This window comes from Delphinapterus leucas, chromosome 4, assembly GCF_059928025.1.
Source record: "Delphinapterus leucas isolate spDelLeu-1000000601 "Yukka" chromosome 4, BTC_Dleu_Yukka2, whole genome shotgun sequence".
NCBI classification, from domain to species: domain Eukaryota; kingdom Metazoa; phylum Chordata; class Mammalia; order Artiodactyla; family Monodontidae; genus Delphinapterus; species Delphinapterus leucas.
The window spans coordinates 61495184-61518007 of NC_143132.1; the positions used below are offsets into that span (position 1 = coordinate 61495184).

The 22824-nt window shown below is 37.1% G+C and overlaps 1 protein-coding gene and 1 long non-coding RNA gene across 9 annotated transcripts in view; one reads left to right on the forward strand and one right to left on the reverse strand.

Annotated features, from left to right (window-relative positions):
- ZBTB20 (zinc finger and BTB domain containing 20) overlaps positions 1-1822 on the reverse strand; it is an 820737-nt gene extending 818915 nt beyond the window's left edge. For all 7 annotated transcript variants that reach the window (XM_022556467.2, XM_022556072.2, XM_022556534.2 and 4 more), the window contains exon 1: positions 8-1822. The gene's annotated coding sequence lies outside the window, so the exon portion shown is untranslated. The remainder of the gene's footprint in view (positions 1-7) is intronic.
- LOC115802311 (uncharacterized) overlaps positions 410-22824 on the forward strand; it is a 216011-nt gene continuing 193596 nt past the window's right edge. For both annotated transcript variants that reach the window (XR_016392904.1, XR_016392905.1), the window contains exons 1-2: positions 410-5166; positions 7452-7562. This is a non-coding gene — a long non-coding RNA (uncharacterized LOC115802311). The remainder of the gene's footprint in view (positions 5167-7451; positions 7563-22824) is intronic.

Consider the following 22824-nt stretch of genomic DNA (forward strand, 5'->3'; position numbering starts at 1 on the left):
GCGTTACCTCCTCGCGCTCTTTAATCTTCTTTCCTCAACTCCTAAACTTCCCCCCGCCCCTACTTCTTCGGCAGAAGGCCCACATTGGGCGCCTCACGCCGCGAACCTTCTATCTTTTCCTGCTATTGGGTTGCCCCCACGCCACTCTTGCCTTCAGTGAGCCAATAAGAATGGGACGCCCCTCATGAGGTTGCCGCCCATAAACAAAATACACTCTTCCTCCTCCCCTCACCTGTCCCCGCCCCCATCTGACTCTTCCCTCATCTCTACCAGCTTCGATTGGGCTAGAAGAGGCCCAATCCGCTATCTCAGACACCCATTGGAGCACTGAAACTTCGCTCAGAGAACTGTTAACAGGCGATTGGTCAGCAGTCTTTCCGCTCCCCCCCCTCACTCCGCTGCACCTTCGTCCACTCTGGAGAGGTCAGTCATATCTCGTTGTTCAGTGATCCGAGAGGTGGGAGGCTATTGGTTGAGAGGGCCCGTCAGACCGGACTAGACTGAGTCGTGATTGGTCAACACAGACACTATCAGGTTTGGTTGTCTAACCTCCGCCGCGCCCACCTTTTTTCTCCAGGCCCCCGCCCCCTCCTAACTGCTTTTACTTTCTACGCATTTCTATTTCCTCCTTTATTTATTTATTTGTGATAAACTTAAATGACCTGGCGACGGAGGCGGGACTCGAGGCGAGGCCGAGGATGACGAGGGACGGCCGGGGGCCAATTGCCGAGGGGGCTGCCGGGTGAGGGGCAGCGGCGGTGGCCAGTGAGAGGCAGGTGTCTGGAGCGCGTTAGGCCTATGGAGTCGGGATGCCCCAGCGGAGGCGGCGGTTACCCGCTGTCTGGCGCGGCGACCTGTCGCAGGGAGCCGCGGGAGGGGAGGGGAGGGTGTCGCTGTCGCTGACGGCTGAGGCGGCAGGAGGGAAGCTGGATCCCGGGCGGTGGGAGGGAAAGCGGAAGACAGGGTCTGGCGAGGCGGCGGCGCTCAAGGCCACGCTGGGTCAGGTCAGGTTTGGTTCTTGTGGAGCGGGGTGCAGGTTGCCAAGCCAGGAGGTCGGCAGAGGCCGCTGAAGCAATGCCAGTGCTCTACGGGAAAATGCGTTCGTTCAGGAGGTTTAGAAAAATGCTATGTAAAGCAGTTTGGAGTAAGCCGCCGTTAATATAAATGAGAATATTATTCTAACGGGAGAAACAGATTGTTTCATACTACTAAACGCCTGAAGTACCAGCGACCCAACCCAAGCCCACAAAATTCAATATCCTGAGGGCTAGAAGGAACAAATAAAACAACACGGAAAATTAAATGCGGTTCAGATGCTTCAATAAAACCTCCATCCTCATCCATTTGTCACTCAACCTAGCACTTCTCAGAGCCAAATTCTTACCAAGTGTTGGTCCAGTACTCAGGCATGGGGGAAATAGACGAGGCTTAAAGCCGGCAGGAAGCTCAGGGAGGATTCCTAAAAAGGATTCCTTAAAAGGGCTAAGAGGGGAAGGAAGAAAAAAAAATCGCTTTTCACTATACACACACACACAAAAAAAAACCTGCCAAAATTAAAAGTTGCAGTATTGGGGGAACTCAGCAACAATTTGTCACAAAATAAGGGACTTTATTAAAAATACCATGCATACAAATAATATACTGGATTTGCAATTTGAAAATTTTTTTTATAGGACATGTATTTGATGTATAGTTTCTAATAGACTCAAGTCCTCTAATTTTTATCCTAGGCTTCCTTGGGACATACAGCATGCCTTAAAGAAAAAATTTTTCATGAAACTTGTTAAAGATGGTTAGGCAGATTTTATTCAGGACCACTGAGGTAGGTATAGATAGGATCATTGCAATTGAATTTTGCAGCCCAATTTGAGAGATTGGGCTCAATTTCATATTAAGAGTGGGCAAGTGGGAACTTTAGCCAAGGAAAAAAGGTGAGGGTCAGTGGATGGAAAATTGCTAAGAGGAAGCATTAGGGGTAAGGGAGATTTTGGCTAAACCAACCTAGCAGGATTCTTGCTGAAGACAGGCCAGGGTGATCAGACATCACCTTGGGGATGGTGGAAAATGAGGAACCTGATCATATATCTAGGGTAATGGGGGTTGGGGGGAGTTCTTGTTAAAGCTGTATTTTGCAAGGAAGTGTACAAATGCCTGGCTTTGATTAGCGGTCTTTGGCAGAACCTAAGCAAAATAAATAGGCCCTGGTGGAAAAAAATGTACAAGGCCTTGACCTCATAAATAACATTAGATCTACCTTCTGAAGAATATATGTATGAAGGTCTTAGAATCCACAAAATTATTGCATCAGGTGTCAAATTTGAAGACCAGTGAAGTGTACAAATTTCTATTACATCTGGAAGCCAAAACATTTTAAAATTTATGTATAAATCTTAGCTACAACACGATGTAGTAACCGTAGTTTAAGTATTCCATACAGAATAATCAGCTTCACATGAGAAAGTTCAGTAAAACTTAACAAAGGTGTTTAAATAGTTTAATTCCACAACTTTAACGAGGTGTAATAGCCACTCTCTAAGTACTACTTAATACTCATCCTTTTCAGCAAGTTTTTAAAGCAATTTTCAGTATATGGGCATGAGAGCTGTTAGGATTATAATGATAAGGCATTAGGAAAGCAACATAAAATATTCTAATTCAATATTAGTGATCAGGTGAGGCCTTGGATGTTACTGCCCCTATTTAAGATGGTGGTTATTTATACCAGTTCCCGTGATGTTAGAATCTGGGGTTAAAATGCTTCTGTCTATAAGGAATGCCTCAATCTTTATATTTACATTACACATGCACAGACCTCAACCACCAGCCCACCCCCCCCAGATATACAAACATTCCAAAAGAGGTAGCAAGAATTCCATATAATGTTAAATAGTTTTCCTATACACAAGCAATGACATAAAATGTAATGGAAAAAAAGATCCCATTTTACAACTGTGAAAAATGCTATAAAACATTTTCAATGGTAGCAGTGAAACACTGTGTGATTTGTGTAGATTAAACTGTAAAATTGCTGTGGACGTCAACTAAGATTTACAAATGTCAAATTGCAAGTGACAGAAACCCAGTTCAAACCACCTTCACTAATTAAAAGAAAACCATTGGCTTGTGGTACTGGAATGATAGGGCTGTAGTTGGTCTCAGGCACAACTAGATCTGGGACTCAAGGAGGTCCCTGAGCCTTATGCTGAACATTTATTTTTTTTATCCTGTGCTTTTCTGGGGACTGTTCCTCCCAAAATCCAGTCATATGATTCAGATAGAACTACCAATTATACTGCCCACCTCCTGTTAGCAGGTTGAACACACCATCTAGTCCCTATAGGACCTGATACTGATTTTTATATATACTATGTAAACTAGAGATTCAGTTAATTTTATGTGTTTACATATTAACTTTGTATCCAGACATCTTGGTGAACTCTTTTATTCATCATTTATCAGTTGACTCTCTTGATTTTATGTAGAAATTCATATCATCTAACAGTGATAGTTTTTTGTCTCTTTTCAGTGTTTGTAATATATTTTTCTTATTTTGTTGGCCAGACTGACAGCAAAATGTTGAATAGTAGTTACAGTAGTGTGCATCTTTGTCTTATTTCTGCATTTTTGATGTTGCACCTTGAATTTTGTTTCTTGCTGGAAGTTCTGTTAAAGAAGTTGCTCTATCATCACAGCTTCCAGAGCACTGCATTTCAAAAATCATGCATGAATATTGAATTTTATCAAATACCTTTTCTAAATGTATAAAATAATCATAATTATTTTTATTTATTCTGTTAATGTATTGAATTATAATGATAGATTTACCTAGATAAATTTTCTTAATTTTATTACTATTCAGTAAATAATATGTTTAACTTACTATTATTTTTATTTTGGAATTTGCAAACTTCTGACATTAGTATTCATAAGTGGCATGGACCTTGTTGAACCTTTCATCCAATTTTGAAATTTTATTAGACTAGCTTCTTCGAATTAGTTGGGAAAATTTTGTCTTTTACCGTACTTATGTTTTTTTTCCTATTTTTAAAAAGGATAGGTCTTTATTTTCTCAATTCTGTAGTTTTTGGTTATTGTATCTTTCTACCTCTTCCTTAGTCATTTTGGTAATTTGAATTTTCTTACAAAAATATTTATTCTAGATTTTCAAGTTTATTTTTTAAATTTACATAATGTTACTTTTATCACTTATATTTTTAAAGTGTCCATAATTAGTGTCTATCCCAGCACCATATTTATTTCTTAGTGAACAGATTATTTTATTTGTTCGTGTATTTATTTGTTTATATAATTGTGTTTGCAATTTACCTATTTAGTTTTTAAATTGTTTTAGCTACATACATCTGAATCATCTTCCTGCATAAGGGGAATGTTATAATTTTACCTTATCTATTACCGTGTAATAAACTATTCCAAAACTTAGTAACCTAAAACAACCACTCATTTATTTGCTCCTGATTATGTGAATTAGCAATTTGGGCTCTACAGCTCTATGTTTGGGGCTTCACTCCAGATCACACAAATGTCAAAAGTTCTGCTTGTTTCCCCTTTATCCTATTAGAGTCACTCTATGGTAAGCCTTCTCAGTACATGCACAGACTCAATAGATACTCCTCAGGAAAAAGTAGTTGGAAAACGCAGCTTACCCAGGAGAAGCGCTTCTCTCTCTAGTATTTTAATTCATGAGTTCCTCTTTGCATCCACAAGTCTCTGATGTTTTTAAAAATATAGTTTTTGTGATTTATCTCATGTTTTTCCTAGTTCAAGTGGGAGTTATGGCCTGTTACTATCTTCTCCATCCTGTCTGGAGGCAGAAGTGAATTTTTAATTTCAGATATAGTATTTTTCAGTTGTAGAATTTCTGTTTGATTCCTTTTGATGATGTTGTGTCTATGCTGAAATTTTCCATCTTTTCCTCTTATTCTAAACTTATTAAACATATTTATTGTAACATACTTGAGTAAAACTCCCACACCTGTGAGCTTGTATTTATTGTTGTTTTCCTTTCGTGTGACTCATTCATTCCTGTTTTTTAGCGTGGCTCATAATTTTTTACTGAATGCTGTATATTGTGATGAACAATTGTGGAGATTAAGCTTCTGGGAGGCAGAGTGCAAACACAAACAGATCACCTTGATCCTTGTAAAGGTTGGTGTTAGTGTTTATTCAGGCAGGTCTGTTTCAGGCAGATTTATTACCAGAGGCATAGCCTTTCTGGGGTCTCAAATAAAAGTCTGGGTGTTACAGTTTCTCCTAGAGTTTCTCCTTTACTTTAGCAATCTCTGAACTCCATCCTCTGTCTCCCAAGCAAGGAATTTCTGCTCAACCATAGCCTCATAGTTACTGTTTTGTTACTCTGTTGCATATCTAGCTTAAAAGTTCACAAATTCCTCAAGGGGAAATCAAACACAGAGTTTTAGACTGACTTCTCTGTCACTCCTTCCTCTGAAGTTTTGTCACTCAAGCTTCAATCACTTCGGCAGAGTCAAACCCTATCCTCTCTTGCCTCTTCCCAATGAGCCTGTAGCTTTCTACTCAGACTCTGTTCCCTCACTTTGTGAAATAGAAATGCCTCAGAGAAGGGGCCACGTTGCCTTTAGAGCTCTCTTTGTGCTTCCCTTCTCTCAGAAATCATAGCCCCTTAAACCCTGTTTGTATCAGCTGTCTTCAAATAAATGTTTTATATATTTATATTTTATTTGAGTTTTATCATTGTTTCTGACACAGGATTAATCTAATATGAGCACTCCATTTTAACTAGAATTCCTGTGAATTAATATAAATCACTTCACCAAGCTGAGTATACAAACCCAGGCCACAAGTCTTTTAATACTCAAATGTTCTTAACCATTGTCAAATAGAGAAAGTATGACTTTCATCTAAACTCAGAATGTCCTAATGATAAGTCTGAGATTTTCAGAGTTGCTTACTAAGTCCAAGGGATCATTTTTACTCATTGCATCATGACCAGAATATGTGATTTATTCGCTAGGGAGGGTTTTTATTGATGCTGTTGCTTCCATCCAGTGTTGCTTTGAAAATTGATGGGTCTCTGTTTATGGTAGATAGTGTTTTAGCGTCTGATATGTATGTCACTACAGCTGGTTCCTCTCTGATTTCTGTAGTGTGGAAACCCCTTTCCCTGTGTCAGTGTCACAAGCGTGGGATTCAAATCTTATAGTGATTTTATTGTAGGGCTCTTTCAGAGAGAGAGAAAGGGAGTTTTCTCTTGGAAAGGTGGTGGCATCAGAAGGATTTCTTGCTTCAGCCATATGCTGAGCCATAACAAGCCCTTTCCTACAAACTTTGTGTCCTAATTCTCAAGTAAGAATGGAATTATTTCACTCATTGTCCTAAGGTCTGCTCCAGATTCTGTCACTGGTTAAATCACATTTTGGCTAAGGAAAAATTTATTATGATACCAAAGAGCAATCATTTAAATGAAATTTACCCAACAAAGTTCTCCCTTTCTGGGGCTCTGTGGTTCAGTGAATGCCTCAATTTTGACATGAGGACCACTTTTAGTGTTAAAGAATGTCCACAGATGTGGTTTATATTGGAAAGCTACTAGAGATATATTAATTTCCTGGTGTGTTGTAACAAATTATCACAAACTTAGTGGCTTAAAACAACACAAATTTGTTATCTTACAGGCTTGGACATCAAAAGATCAAAATCAATCTCAGTGGGTTAAAATCAAGGTGTTGCAGGACCTTTTCCAGTTTCTGGAAGCCACTGCATTCCTTAGCTTGTGGCCCCATCCTCCATCTTCAAAGTCAGTAGCATAGCATTTTCTGATTGCTCTCTCCCTAATTCTGTCTAACACCTTCTTTTTCTAACTGTCATCCCTTGCCTCCCTCTTATGAGCATCCTTGTGATTACATTGAGCTACCTGGATAATCCAGAATAATCTCCGCATCTCAAGAGCCCTTAATCACATCTACAAAGTCTCTTTTGCTATGTAACACATTCACAGGTTCTGAGGTTTAAAATATGGACACCTCTGGGGGCAGAGGGGACGATTATTCATCCTACCACAGAAAGCTTCTTGCCACTTTCATCACTGTACTCTCAAATAAGCCCAAGGAATATAGGGCTCTAATTTTTAAAATTGAATTTAATATTCTAAACATAATTCCCTAGGTCTTAACAATAGTCCTTAAGCAGATCTTTCTTTTATAGAATTCCATAACCCGAGGATTAAACTGCTGAATTTCTATAGCTCAAGAATTTCAGGACTGTTTCCTAATGTGTAGACCTTCAGAGGGTTAGGGTGGATTAGGTAGAGATGGCAAGTAGGGTTTCTACATTGCTAATTGTTTTTTAGAGAACAGGTTTAAAATCTGTTCTTTTAAAATATTTTGAAATTATGCAACAGGCGTCAGTTTGGAAATAGCTCACTTTATCAGAGATCAATTACATATCTCTCACAGGGCAATGGAAAATACAATGGCATCTAATCAAGAATCACAGCCAGGAAGCTAGAGTCAGAAGAAAGACCAAACTGCACCAAAGTTTCTTCTTCATCTCCCTCCACAAATCCAGTAAGCCTATTCTCTAATAGAGAGTTATTTTACTTTTTGTCTATTTGTAATTGGCAGAAAGAAACAAAAAGACCTTTGGTGACCTGTTTTTTTCTTGAAGAATATGATTTTTACATTATGACAGAGGTCTCCAGCTTTGTGAACCCTTCCAAAAGTGGATTATGCCTCTAGGTACAGAAATACTAACCCTCATCACCTGCTAGAGAAAATATAAGAGAAATTTGAGAGATTGGTTTATTTTTTACAAATCATGCATCCCTAAACTATTTGTGCAGAAAATTAATATGCCATGTATTAAATCTCCAGAGAAGATTTGTTTAAAACCTCTTTTAGTAACTCCAGTGTTTCTTCAGCGTCTTAGAATTTTAATGTTTCCAGGTTTATGAAATGCACCTAAATGATACTCTAAATGCCAAGGACATTTTAAGTTTCAAAACAGGATGCCTTTCTGAGATTAAAATTTAAACAACTGTCCTCATAAAAATCATTGGAAAGGACAGAAGCCACAGGGGGAAATGACAATAAACTTTTAAGTTTGAAGACGGAACTGGTATTTTGAAAAAAAAATGCCTATTTTCAGCGCCTTTTAAAGATATACAATAAATTTGGTTGTTCAAGAATACACAAGTATATTATGTTAACTTGATTTTCTTGGCCTATTTAGAGATCATAAACGCCAAAAAAATGTAAGGCTTTTTTTCCCCAGTTTTTTAACAAGTCATCATGAAAAATGTTTTCCTTGCCTTCTAATCTTATCATTTCCTTCACAAGCCTTCATAGGCTATACACTTTGCAAATAATGTTCAAAATTGTGAGACTGCAGTGCTGTCATTTTGAATGAAAATTTTTCTTTGTATCCATACACATCTGTCATTATGGCCAGTACTGATAAGCTCACTATGGGGCAGAAGGTTGGCTTTGGAACAAGAGATTTAAAAATGTTCAAGGGTTTGACTGAAAGGCTAGTACTGTTGAAAGCATATAAGAACTAAACACTTGGAATAGGTGGTTATATTTTCCGGAAATTGGGACGATTTAGATTTGTGGGACAAGCAAAGGAGTGGTTCCTTATAAACAAAAGGTCTAGGAGCATATAATCACAGCCCTTGCTAGCTCTTTTATTTCCTGTCACTCCTCAGGCATTTTAGTGCTTCCCATTATCAGCAGTGTAAGAGAAGTGGTACATATGTCTGAAGTAAATTTGAGTACCTTCCTAGAGGAGCAGAAGACCAAGGGAGAGGGAAGGAAAGCCATTTAGACCTATTGCCTGATTCTCATTTTGAACACCTTGATTTACTTTAATCTATACATACTGGATCAGTGCTTGCTTTCCTTGTTGTCAATATTACCTACACTTCAAATTTAGAGATAATATAAAATTTGAATTTGGTAGGAATGCAAAGCATAAACCTTGAAAATTATTGCATTATGCATTGTTATTTGCATTTATATATGATGATTTAAATATGATTTATATATGGCTTAAATATTGTAGGAAAAGTCTTTTTCTCATTCTCCCCGAAGGCTAATAGAAGTTTGAACTCTAAACATTCAGTTCTTTATGTACTGAACATATGTTTATTGTGAACTTCCTAATTTTGCTAAATATTGAACACATAAATACAAATTAGTCATGGTCCCTACTCATAACTAATCACACAGTCTACTAAAAGAAACATGTTAATTCTGTTACAATCTAATAAGGGCCATGGTGGAGGTACATTTTAATACCTAACATTTATTAAATACTATAAACCTAGGAACTGTATGTTCAGTTGATTTTTCTAATAGTTTTATGAGTTAAGTACAGTTATTATCTCCAGTAATACAGATGAAGAATTTAGGCTTAGCAAGGTTAAAAGCATAGTGAATTCAAGGAGTGTCAAATAGTTTACTATGATTGACATCTATGTTACAGTTGAGGTATCCTTTATTGTGGGATAGAATTGACTCTTGAGATTTTTCTTTTTTTGGTAGACTGGTTGAAATATCATCTAATACAGCTATCCTATTTTTCAATCTCTATGTTAACCATCAAACTTATGGCCTGCTTGTCTGATTCCCCCCAGTGCTCTGCCCAGTTGTCAGAGCCTAAGGGTGATGGGGGTGGAGAAAGTCTTGGAAAGAAGGGGCCAAAACCCCTCTAACAATAACAGATGCAGAAAAGGATAAAAAACAACACCCAAAGAGATATTTCCAAAACAGTAACTGCAGAGAAAAGAATGAAACCATAGGGATGTCAAACCTCTTGTGTCATATTGGAAGTTTTAGCCCTTAGCACTGGAGCCCACCAGTGCTCTTGGCCTTGATCCACATAATCTTTCTTTATTCATGATGGTGTTGGAAGGAGAGGAAGCCTTAAACCTCCTTTGGAAACTGGAGTATAAAATAGTTAATAATCCTCCAATGCGGGCATGTAGAATGGACATCTAACCAGCTATTGAGAGGGTGATGAAATTATCTAAACCATTTTTGAACTTTTTTGGTAAATTTTAGTCAGTACTGTCCTTTAAAGTAGCAAATTGGTTCTTTTGCCTGAATAATAAATTAAGATTTTCTGACCAATGGTCATATTATATTCAACTTAGTTCTTAAACATCATGATATTTGCATTATTTCTGTTTTGTTTCCAAATCTGGTTCTTATAATGGCCTTTTCAATGGAGGAATAATCCAGTCTTGGAGCCACTAAATTGTGCAAAACAAACACTACTGAATTAGTCAGGACTCTACATTTGCAAGTAGAAGAAACCCAACTCAAATTATTTTAAATGATAAATTATACTATATTAGCTTCCATGTGAAGATAGTACCTCATTGCTATTACCAGAAAACAGTCTCTCCTGTTCTTTCCTGGATTTTTTTCTTCACTTTGGCTTTATTCTCAGGTGGGCTATCTCTATGTAATGGCAAAGATGGTAATGAGAACTTCAGGCATACATGATCTTCAGCACAAACTGGTTTAAATAATAAATGTACTGGCCCACATAATAGAAGTCCAGATGTAGTACAGTTTTGGATGTGGTTTGATCAAACTCTCTGGGATTCTCTTAGCCCATCTTTGTGTATTAGCTGTAGTTATAGTGGTCCTAGGCCTAACAGATGCCACATCATCAGAGTTTTTCCCTAAATTATTGGACAGAAGTTCTGAATTTCATTCTGTGAGGACCAACTAAAGTCATCGCCCATTCTGGAACCAGTATCTAGAGCAAGAGATTTAGAAACTCTATTGATTGGCTTATATTAATCAGGACCCACTTCTGGAGTTGTATCAGTCTAACCCAAACTCCTGTTACATAATGGGTGGCAGGTAAGATGGATACTGAAAAAGGTTAATAACCAAAACCACGGAATGCATATTTCTGTAAAGTCCTGGGGGAGCGTTCCATTGACTGACACAAGCCTCAGGCTTATGTAGGCCCCACTGGATTAAAAGTAGAGAATGAGTGGGTCTCCATATGGCAGAGAGGAGTTTGGGAAGCTCTAGGTACTATACTAAAATATACTTTTGTACTATATGTACTATACTTTTTAGATCACATCTCCAATTGCTCTATTTTATATTCTGCATGGAGATTAATCTTGTCTACTACCATGGACACACAGACTAGAAAAATTATACTTTAGAATTCTTGAACACTAACAGCTGAATTTTTATTTAGAGTATGAAAAGATTAGATAATATTTTCCAATGAGTGGAAAAAATTGAGATTTACAGTACTTCTTGCATAGAAGGAAGCAATATTTGTTTTTCTGGAAATGAAAGCTGCAAGAAAGTAAATCATGTTTTAGGAGAAATTGGTAGAAAAAGACAGTTTCTCCGTATCCTTTCATAAAACGTGAGAATTAGCATGGCTTTCAAAGAAATGCAGTGGTGGCTGATACAGGGACTTAATTCTAATGAAAGGACACACAATAGTCTTTGGTATTAGGAAGAATATTTATGCAGTTTTTTCTTAATTAGAAAAATATAGTACAACTAATTTGATCCTGCATACATTTTAAAAAATAGATTATTGCCTTTCTTGCATCTTTATTGGTACCTTTAAAGTTAAAGTTGAAGCTTTAAAATTTTGTAAAAGTTTCAGATTCAAGTATAGACTTCCAAGGAAGGACCAAAGTTATGAGATGTAATTTAAGAATATTGCTAAGTAAAATACTTCCAAGGTACCCTGTCTTTGATTTATCTTTTCTATTAAAGGTTAATACTTTGAAATGTCAAAACATCACAGACTTGAGAAAAACTTCAGCCTTGTAGAGTTACTCTGTATACTTATATATAATGAGCCTCTAGCGTGCTGTCAGAATGCAGTGTGGAGCTGAAGCCTGAGAGATAATATCCCACCTCCCCTGCTTCTATGCCCCAAGGTGGGTGTGGTTAGTGGTGGGGCATTCAAACAGCTGACAATATACATAGCTGATATTTTCTGGCCCACCTTCATTTGTCACTCTGCCTCTCCATAGTTATTTTTTCACCTTCAGGTATGATTTTTATTTGTGCAGAGAACTGAGAAATGAAAAGTTTTTCCAGCAGACATTCAGTGCTGTGAATACACAGTAGTGGTTTAAGAAAGTTGCTGGTTGATTCTTCATTTCTAGTGGAGGTAAATTAAATGCAGGAGAAAACAATAGATTAGATAAACTGTTCTTTCTGCTATCTGGAAGAAGTCGTATAGGACACCCCATATCTGAAAGAAAGAATTCAGCTGTCATTATTGAAAATAGCATATAACGAATATATTTGGGATAATTTAAAAATTAGTTTTAGAAAGAATATCGGGATTAGATGTCACTCCAATTTAATATGGTCTCCCTGAGGATCTCAGTGTGTGAACACTGTGCCAGGTCCTTGGGGAAGATACATAATACCTCTACCTTCAAAGAGCCTGATGGTCTCAGTAACTAGAAAGGCACACATGCAGCTTGCAATGAAAGACGCAAGACAGCATATAATAAATGGATAGTGTTTTAGTCAGTTATTTTCATATCCAGTCAAAAAAGACTCCCTGGGGGTTTTCATTAGAATTTATGTGATAAAAAGAGAGGTGACATCTCATGGAGCTCCAGGATAAAAATCCATGCCATGGCAATATAGGAAGGTGAAATGCTAGAAACTTTCTGGATTCGAGGCAGCTAGTAGGACCCCTGCACAAATGCTCTTCCATTAGTGTGATATGACTACTTGCTAGGTATATATTTTTTCTCTGTCTTCCTCTCTGCTGTCCTCTCTTCTAGAGTTCAAGTTCAAATTCCTGAGAGAGAATCTGTTCGACTTAACTAATTTTGCTGAGCTTTTCTTGCCCAGCAATGGCCAGTGGGTAGACAGACTGTTTGTTGGGGTTGGGGAGAGGAAGAGTGGTCTGTGATGAAGGACACTGCTCCCTTGAGGTACCTCTTCCACCAGGCTTTGTAAGTGTGTGGCAGGGGGTACCATAACCAACATGAAAACAGCAGTAAGCATATTGGTAATAAATGCTCTGGGAAATCAAAGAAGGGAGTACTTAATATGGAATTGTTAGCCTAGTGAAACTTCATGGCAAAGGGGGATTTGAACTGTGTTCTGATTGGTGAGCAAGAATCTAGTTGTAGAGACTAGGGAGGGAGGGATTCTAATATAAAAGTGTTGTACTACCTGAATAATAGCTACAAAACTCATAGTAACTGGGACAAATTTTTAAAATAACTTTAAAAAATTTGACTGTGAGCCCAAAAACACTTATAGCATTTAATTAGTCAGATTAAGGACTAATTTTCTAGCTGTGGAGGTGAAGCCAGGAGCTTTTTTTTTTTTTTTTTTTAATCTCCCTACTAACTGAGTGGGTCTTTATGCAGAGATGTGATCTCAAAGTAGAGATAAGCATATGCTGACTATATTGCCATCCTAACATGAACTAAGAGGGGAATAAAAGGGAAAATCCCTAGCAAAGAGAAAGAGTTAGGAAGTACAGTTTCTTACAACTCCATGTGAATTATTTTAGCCAGTAGATTGAGGCAGAAGTGGAAGTATGTCAGTGGTCAGCCTAGGTCAAGAGGACTTGCTTTTTTTTTTTTTTTTTTTTTTTTAAATCTTTGTGCACTTCTGCCATTACCACAGGAAGACTAGGCCTCGCTGGCTTGCTGGACCCAGGAAAAGAATGAGAGACATGCAGATCATAAGTGCCCCAGCTGGGTTACTCCCATCAGCCCATTCTAGATCAGCCAGCCTCTAGTCAAATCACTGATGAATGAGCTAAGTAAATGCCACTGAGATTTAGAAGTTTTTTTTCACATAGTGAGAGCGGACACAGGCAGATTTCTTCAAAATATGTCTGTAGATGTGGTAGCTTTAACCAGAATGGGGTTGTGAGCATGACCGGCAAAGTGCCACAGACTTCCCTCCAGCAAAGAGGTGTTTCCTTTAAAGCCCAAGACATAGAGACCGCAAACAAGTCAAAAGATTGATCAAACAAACTCCAATAAGGAAAAATGTATCTCCCTGTGTAACCACGTATACAAAAATCTTAATCCTTGGTGCTCTAGGCTCTGAGTATGGCTGGTAAATTCAATGTAATTGTTTTAAACCTGGCAGGGAAAGGAGTCCCAGCCATCTATTGGAAGGGCAAATCTATTAGCAGCTGAGACTTTCTCATACCTTTCCTTAATGTAAGCAACACTCATGGGGAGCTGTAGAAAATGCAGGACAACATAGATATTTGACAGGATCAGGAGTGCACATGGAGTTTCAGGTATGACTTGGGCCAAAACCCAGTATCCAAGAGCTAGACTTCCTCTGGGGAAGGATCTTGGCTTTATGAGGTGGGAATGTCAGTGTAGCTGTTAGAGTATCCTAGAGATGGTTGAGACTACAAAGAAGCTTTTCATAGCCTTTACTCCTTATGGCTCAGGGCAAGAGTGACCACCATTAGTATGCGTGGGGCATTTGTAAGCATGACAGCCAATATTGCAATTTGCCTCCCACATGCTACTTAATAATTTTACCTTGATTTTATTTAAATAATACTTTCTTTTGGTACTCTGTATAACATGTTTTCAAGGAAAAGGGGGAATACGTGTAAAGATTTGTAAAATGTAGAATGAGATTTTCCCAGGCATAAGGTATGGCTCAAAACTAAAGAAGTATGTAACGCTTAAAGGTATAAAGAACAGTGTACACCATTTTCTCTGTCTCTATATGTTTCTCCTGTGGTTGAAAAAACAAAATTCTTATATATATAAGAACAATTATTGACTATGGGAAAATCTTAACTGGCCAAGGAGCTTTCTGGAAAAAGTCTTATTCTATAAAATCTTTTAGGATAATATTCAGCATAATAAAGATAAGGTTGTAACAACAGCATTTAATTTTTTCTCTTTCTAAATTGGTAAATATGTTAGAAATAGTAAACTGTGCTATAGTCTAGGACAAACTACTATTAATTCTTTAAAAGCCTTTTAATTTATGACTATGCTATGGCAATGTGGTCAAGTAAACGAAGACTAATATAGGTATGAGTCAGACAGTAAAACATTATTATTCTTAATGTATTATACTTTTATGACCATACATCGAATTTTATTTGAAAATGTTAAACTTATGATAACGCAGAAAGGACTTCTTCCTTATGGTGTTAATTCTGAAAATTTTAGGCTTTAAGAACCAATTTTGGCATTTATGAAATGGATAAGATTTCTTGGTTCTTTTTATATTGTTAATACATGTAGGATAATATACCACTACATAAGTGTCTCCAGACATATAAATAACAACAAATACTGCTATAATATCCACCTTGAAATGAGTTTTTAATTGGTTTGATGACTATAGTAGCAATTCCCAAAATATGCTAGCTCTGTTTACTTTTAATTTTATTCAGCATATGGGCATAGGAAATCATTAGCATTTTCCAATTCCAAGGATGAATGTGTTTAATTTTAAAATAACTCAGAGCAGTTTCATGTTTTTCATCATGAAGTTCAAGCAAGAAATATAAATACAGAAACTTGGGTCTGCTGCTGTTTTTCTATATAAATTTGGTCAAGCTGTCAAGGATATGATTACAGAGAGCTTGTGGATGAACTATTTGGGCTTTCTTTAACCATCAACTCAACTGAACACATGGTGCAATATTATTTTCACCAATAAGCCAGTTATTGGAAAACATTCATACAGTGTAGACATGTTTTTAACCTCAATTTTGTCTGTCATCAATTCTGAATATTCTTTTCATACAGAGAAGAGGCTGTACTGATTGCTGCCATATCTGGTAGTGGAGTATCAGAAAATGACAGGAGTTTGGGTTTGAGTCTTAGTCCACACAGCCAGCTTGCAGTAAATATAACTTTCATCTCTTATTTCTCAACTGAATTTTATTTCAACTTTGAGACCTCATTCTCCTGAGTGTTGGAAACACAATCACTTTGGGATTATACCCCTGTTCTCCCACTGTTGAGTTCAAGATCCATGGAACTTGTAAAACGCCAAGTCATTGTGAGCGGGGGTAGAGGGAATGGTTATGGAGGTAGTGGGAATGGTTCTAAAATATGGTTATATATATATATATAGTGGAATATTATACATCCATTAAAAATGTTTATAGTTTTTATTAACAAAGGGGAAATTATTCTGATCACTGAGCTTAAAAAAGCATATTACAAAATTAAATGTGTAATATGACTTCATGTAAAAATGTGCATTAAAAATACAGGAATATGTCAAGATTAAAGCAGTGTTTGCCTCTAAGTAGTGGGTGCTTCTTTTCCCACCTGTTCATACTAATATCAGCAAATTTTCAGCCTGTGATCCTCTGCAGGATGTATTTTCTATAGAAACATCCTCAAATACAAAATACCACATCATTATAACAGATGGTGATAACTGATCCAGATAAGTCATTCTTACTTCCCACCATCCAACTGATGGGATCTTTGCCAAATGATCTCTCTAGGAAATCTTACAGTGCCCATGTTAAGAAAAAGTCTATTTTAGCTCTCTTTAAATGTTACAAAAACAAGGGAGCAGAAATGATGAAATATAGCCTTTAGTAGGGGTTTCTGAGTAAATTGTGTTTCTGAGACTAGCAACACCAGTGTTACCAGGAAACTTGTTAGAAATACAGATTCCTGAGCTCCTCTAGAGACCTGCCTAATCAGGAACTCTAGAGATGAGGCCTAACTGTGCTTTAACGAGCCTTGTAGGTGATTCTGATGCTTGACTGTAAGAGCAGCTGGCCTGAAGACCAAATCTGCCCACTTATTGTATATAAAATGTTATTGGAACACAACCTTGCTCACTGTCTACGGCTGCTTGAGGGCTACAATAGCAAGCTTGATTAGTTTCGACAGAGACCTTAAGGCCCACAAAGCCTAAAATATTTATCCTTTACAGAAAGTTTGCCAGCCCCTGATCTAGAAGGATAAAAACCTCTTGAATTTTAGCTCATACATATTTTTTCTCCCTTGGAAGTACAAAGTCTATGTTAAGCATTTACCCCATGACATGTGTTTTATGACAAAATATCTGTGAACTTATAACTTTATGCTGATGTGGATTCTATTAATGTAGAATATGCTGATGTGGATTCTATTAATGTAGAGACTTTTTGGGGAATGTGGAATGATCATTCTTGCCTACTATCATTAACTTCTGTTCTATAAATAAATATTAAATCAAAAAAATTCTTAAAAATGAAATCAGAAAGGCATATATTGCTGTGTTAAAGTGAGAAAATAAACCTAAAGGGTTCCACCTGCTGGTAGAAATTAAAAATGACTACAAATTAAAATGCATTTAAAAAATTATCTGGTAAGTCAAAAGTGATAGTTACTGAAGTTTAGATGGAAAGGACTATCATCTAGTTTATTTAAACAAACTGACATTGAATATAAAAATAAAATTATAATCCATTTTAATAGATTACACAAACATACAGGTAGCAAGTTTTTTTCTGACTATAAGCTTTGTGGTATATTCCCATCACTAAAGTGCTATTATGCAAATATGTATAAATAATTTTGTCATATGATTTAGAGTTGCCTAAAGCACTCAATTGTAACAAAGTTTTGTATTTTTAATTTTAAAAACCATAAAGTTATGAAACTACAGAAACATATTTAGTAATAATTTTACTACTTAAATGGAAATTCTTCATTAAAGAATTTAGCATAAATATGTCATAATACATTTTATTTCTTAGAAAGGTAAATGTATCGGTCAGGACAGACTCTGCTATGCTGTGATAAAGGATGATGCCTAAATCTCAGTGGCTCACAACAACAAAGGTTGTTTTCTAGTTCACATCTGTTTTGGCTTGCCTGCAGGTCTTTTCCACATGTGTCTTCATTTTGGGACCCAGGTTGTTGAAACAGCTTTATCTGGAACATAACTAGACATCTTGACACAGAGAAAGAGACTCGACCCGTACACAGATGTTTTCCTTTTTTAAAACGTCTGTATTGAGGTATAATTTCCATGCCATAAGTCTACCAATTCTAAGTGTACAATTCAATGACTTTCAGCAAATTTATGGAGCTGTGTAACTGATCACTGCAATCCAGCTTTAGAACATTTCATTTTCATCACCCCCAGAATATCTCCCATCCCCATGTGCAGCGAATTCCCATTCCTACTCCTGGCCCTAGACAAAAATTAATCTGCTTTCTGCCTAAAAATTTTCCCTTTATGGACATTCCATATAAATGGAAAGATATAATATGTAATCTTTTGTGTCTGACTTATTTCACTTGGCATGTTTTTGGGGTTCATCTATGTTGCAGCATGTATCAGTTTATTTCCTTTTATTACTAAATGATTTTCCATTGTGTGGCTAGATTGCATTTTTTTAATCCATTCACCAGTTGATGGAAATTTGTGTTGTTTCAGGTTTTTTACTATTACATGTAAAACTGCTGTGTACATCAACACACAGTATTTGTGTGGACATATGTTTTTATTTGTCTTGGTTAGATACCTGGGAGTAGGTTTGCTGGGTTGTATGATAAATCCATGTGTAACTTATTAAGAAACTGCCAAACTTTTACAGCGTGACTAGCCATTTTACATTCCTACCAGCAAGATATGAGAGTTCCACTTTCTCCATTTCTTTGCCAAAACTTATTATTATTTGTCTTTTTTATTATAGCCATTTCAGTGGGTATGGAGTGGTAGTTCATTGCAGTTTTAATTTAAATATTCTAGTTCAAATGACTAATATGGTTAAGCATCTTTTCATGTGCTTATTAACCATATCTTTGGTGAAGTATCTATCCAAATCCTTCACCAGTTTTTTTAGTTGTCTTCTTTTTGAATTTCAAGAGCTCTTTGTATATTCTGGATAAAATCTTTCTCAAATATATAATTGGAAGATATTTTCTCCTAGTCTCTGGCTTGTCTTTTCATTTTCTTAAAGTGTCTTTCGAAGCACAAAAAATTTTTAATTTTTACAAAATACAATTTATCAAATTTTTTTTCTTTTATGAATTATGCTTTGGTGTCACATCCAAGAACTCTTTGCCTAACCTAAGGTCATGAAGATTCTCTATTATGTTTCCTTCTAGAAATTTTATGGTTTGTGGTTCTTGTATTTAGGTCTATAATTCATTTTGAGTCAGCTTTTGTGTTTAGTATGAGGAAATCTGCGTCATTCTTAATTTCTCCCCATTAAATTTCTGACTAGTTTGCCAGTCTATTGTTGCCCTAAACTTAATTCACAACTTAAGGATACCTGTGATATTGTCCCTCCTGATTGTCACAAAGTTCACTATTGTTTTTGACAATGCCCTGGATGTGGGAATTTTCCACTCTGTCCAAATCAAGTAGACTCAAGTAGTCTACTTCCTAGTAAAGTTGATGATTTTCATGGTCTGCCTGCCCTGAGGAAGGTGTAGGAGTAGCCCCAGGCTAAAATGCCATAAATACCTACTGTTCTTACCCAAGGTTCAGTAGTTTTTCTTGAGTAGATGTTTCTTGATTAACTATATGCCTTTGGTTGATTCTCATAGTTGGGATTTTTTTTTCAGGGTTTCTTTTTTGTTGTTGTTGTTGTTGTTGTTTTCTTTTTTGGGGAGAGGATTTGCCAGGCTCCTCACTCCACCATTCCAGAAGTCCCAAGCTCTCTGAAACAGTTTTCACAGCAGGATTTTAAAAGCTTTAAAACATAATAAAGTATGTTATTTCTATCTCGATTTCATGAGCCAAAGCAAGTCACATGTCATTTCTTTGTTCAACAAGATGGAGATAATCTTCCCATAGAGGAACATCACTGAGATGATATAGTAGGCAACTTCTGATATAGTTCCCAACGGTCTCTGCCTTCTGATATTCACACTGTTGTATCATCCCTTCTCAGTGCGTGTGGCCTAGACTTAGTGACTGTCACCTAATAAATAGAATTCAACAAAAGTGATGGAGTATCACTTCCATAATTAAGTTATACAAGACTGTTATGTCCATCTTTTTAGCTCTTGCTGGCTTTTCCTCATTCTTTCTCTTGCCTTCTTGGGTTGCTCTCACTGAAAGCAAGCTGTCGTTTTGGAGAAGTTCATATGGCTAGGAACTGAAGGTGACCTCTGGTCAACAGTCAGAACAAAACTGAAGTCTTCTGGGTAAGTCCAATAGCCTACAAGGAACTGAATGCTGCCAGCAACCAAGGAGTGAGCTTGGAAGCCAATTCTCCCTCAGCTGAATCTTGAGATGACTGCAGCCCTGGCTGACGCCTTGTTTGCAGCCTTGTTTGAGACTGAAGCAGAGGACCCAGTTAAGCCATGTCCACATTCCTAATCCACAAAAACTGTGAGATAATAAATGCTCACCAGCCACTAAGTTGTGTGGGTAATTTCTTATGCAGCAATAGATAACTAATACAGATAGTAACTAAAATATATGGTGAAGAGTCAAGTAATCTACCACAATAAACACAATAGATATGGAAGTGGACAGGCTGCTCTTTGCCATATACAAGATCAGTACTTCTAAACAAATCAAATTTTATTCAGAGTGGTTTTCCATGGGACTTATAACCTGACATTTGCCCTGAGTTTCTGTTCTTATTTTATAAAATCATAAAATATTGGGGTCACAATTTCAGTAGCTCCAGAAACTAATTATAGAAATACTACTAAGCCACAACAAAGTAGGTATATTTTTGTAAAATGAGTTTGAGAACATAAGATTTCCTTGGGCATTGTTTATGGAGCGCTCTAATTTCTCATTGATTATTTAGTAACTGGTAAATGTTTTGGTGGCTGTCTACTCTTTATAATTTAAAATAGTATAGAAATGCTAAAATCAGCCCTCACTTATATAAAAAATTCTCAGTAATATAAGGGGAGATTCTTCCCAAGAGTAGAGTATGGAAAAGGAGACCAAAAAAAGTAACTTGATAGTGGAGAAACCTGACTAACGTGACCTCTAGCCCGGTGAGCAAGGTTAACATCGATAGGAATGAGTCATATTGATAGTGTATATCCTTGATAAGATGTCATGAGAATGCCACTTTTGCTCTGTGGTATTCCTCCCCAAAACACATTACCCCAATCCAATGATGAGAAAAACATTAAACAAAGCTTAGTGGAGGGACATTCTACAAAATACCTGACCAAAAATTCTCAAAATTTTCAAAGTCATCAAAACCAAGGAAAGTTTGAGAAACCATCATAACCAATACTGAATACAATGTGGTATCCTGAAATAGAAAAAAAAAAAAGTAAAAATGAAGGAAATCTGAATAAAGTATGGGCTTTAGTTAATGATAATGTATTAGTATCAGTTCATTAATTGTGACAAATGTACCTCACTAATGGAAGATGTTAATAATAAAGGAAACTGGTTGTGGGATAAAGGGGAACTCTATTATCTTTGCAATAAAATTCTTTAAATATAAAATTTCTCTAAAATAGTTTATTATAAGATACAAGGGGAGAAATATCTCTTAATAGCAACAAAATTATGAAATTTCTAGATATTAAGAAAAATATGCAGGATCTATATGAAGAAAACAATTTTTCTAAATAAGCAAAGTGATCAAAAGTAGACTTGAGGGCTTCCCTGGTGGCGCAGTGGTTGAGAGTCCGCCTGCCAATGCAGGAGACACAGGTTCGTGCCCTGGTCCGGGAAGATCCCACATGCCGCGGAGCGGCTGGGCCCGTGAGCCATGGCCGCTGAGCCTGTGCGTCCAGAGCCTGTGCTCCGCAACGGGAGAGACCACAACAGTGAGAGGCCCGCGTACCGCAAAAAAAAAAAAAAAAAATTCCCCAGTTTTGCTGTTGGGGAGACACTGCTTTGGGAAAGATCCCTGATGTTCGTCTTACTTGATGCAGGTAATAAATCCTTCCTTCTCCCAATCTTTGGCTTGGTTGTGTCTTTTGGCTTGATATCCACCAGGAGGCAAACCCAGTTTGGGGGTAACAAAACTACATTTTAAAAACAAAATAAATGTGACGATGTATCCAATCACATATTAAAACATAAAGTTATACTCATTAAAATACTGTAGCACTGGCAAAATAATACAGTATTTTGTATATATAGTATATATAGTATTTATCATATATTGTATTTATCAATTAATATATAGTATTTATCAATTTCATATAGAACTGAGAGTATAGTGCTGAGGAAGTCATATTATCGCTGCCCTCATGGAGCTTACAGTCTGTTGGGTTGCACCCCACAGGCCTGCAAGCCCTGTAGTTGCTCAGCCTCAAGAGTGAAGAAAGAACCCAGAGACATCAATGATTTAATGTACGGGGGAATCTTACACATCTGAAGCAAGTTCCTGGAGCAACACTCCACCATGTGGGGCAGATGTATAGATAGGAATAGGAAGGTGGGGATGGAGAGGGAGGTTACCAGTTATAGAGGAAATTGATGTCAGGGAAACCAGCAGAGGGGCACATCCCTGTGATAAACTGTCATAGTGGAGATGGTTCTGATGTAAAGATTAGAACAATCACTAGCTAGGGCTGGGGGCAAGTATGTAGACATTTACTGATTAGGCACGATGATTAAGAGGGAAGGTCAGTCAGGTAAGTAGGGTGTAGGTGAGGCAGGGACTGGTAGAGTAGGGGATGTACAGAGAGCAAGAGAACAGCCATGTTGTGTGGCCTGATCATACACAGTGTTAGAGAAGTTAGCTATTGTTTACAATTACAATACAAATGTACTTAGTGAATCAGAGAGTATATACTAGAGGAAACTGTACTTTAGTAAAGACTGAAAGAATTTTAGTTAGCTTGGTGTAGGAGGGAAAACAGTTAAAAGATCACAATAGGCAAGGTAAACAGTCCAT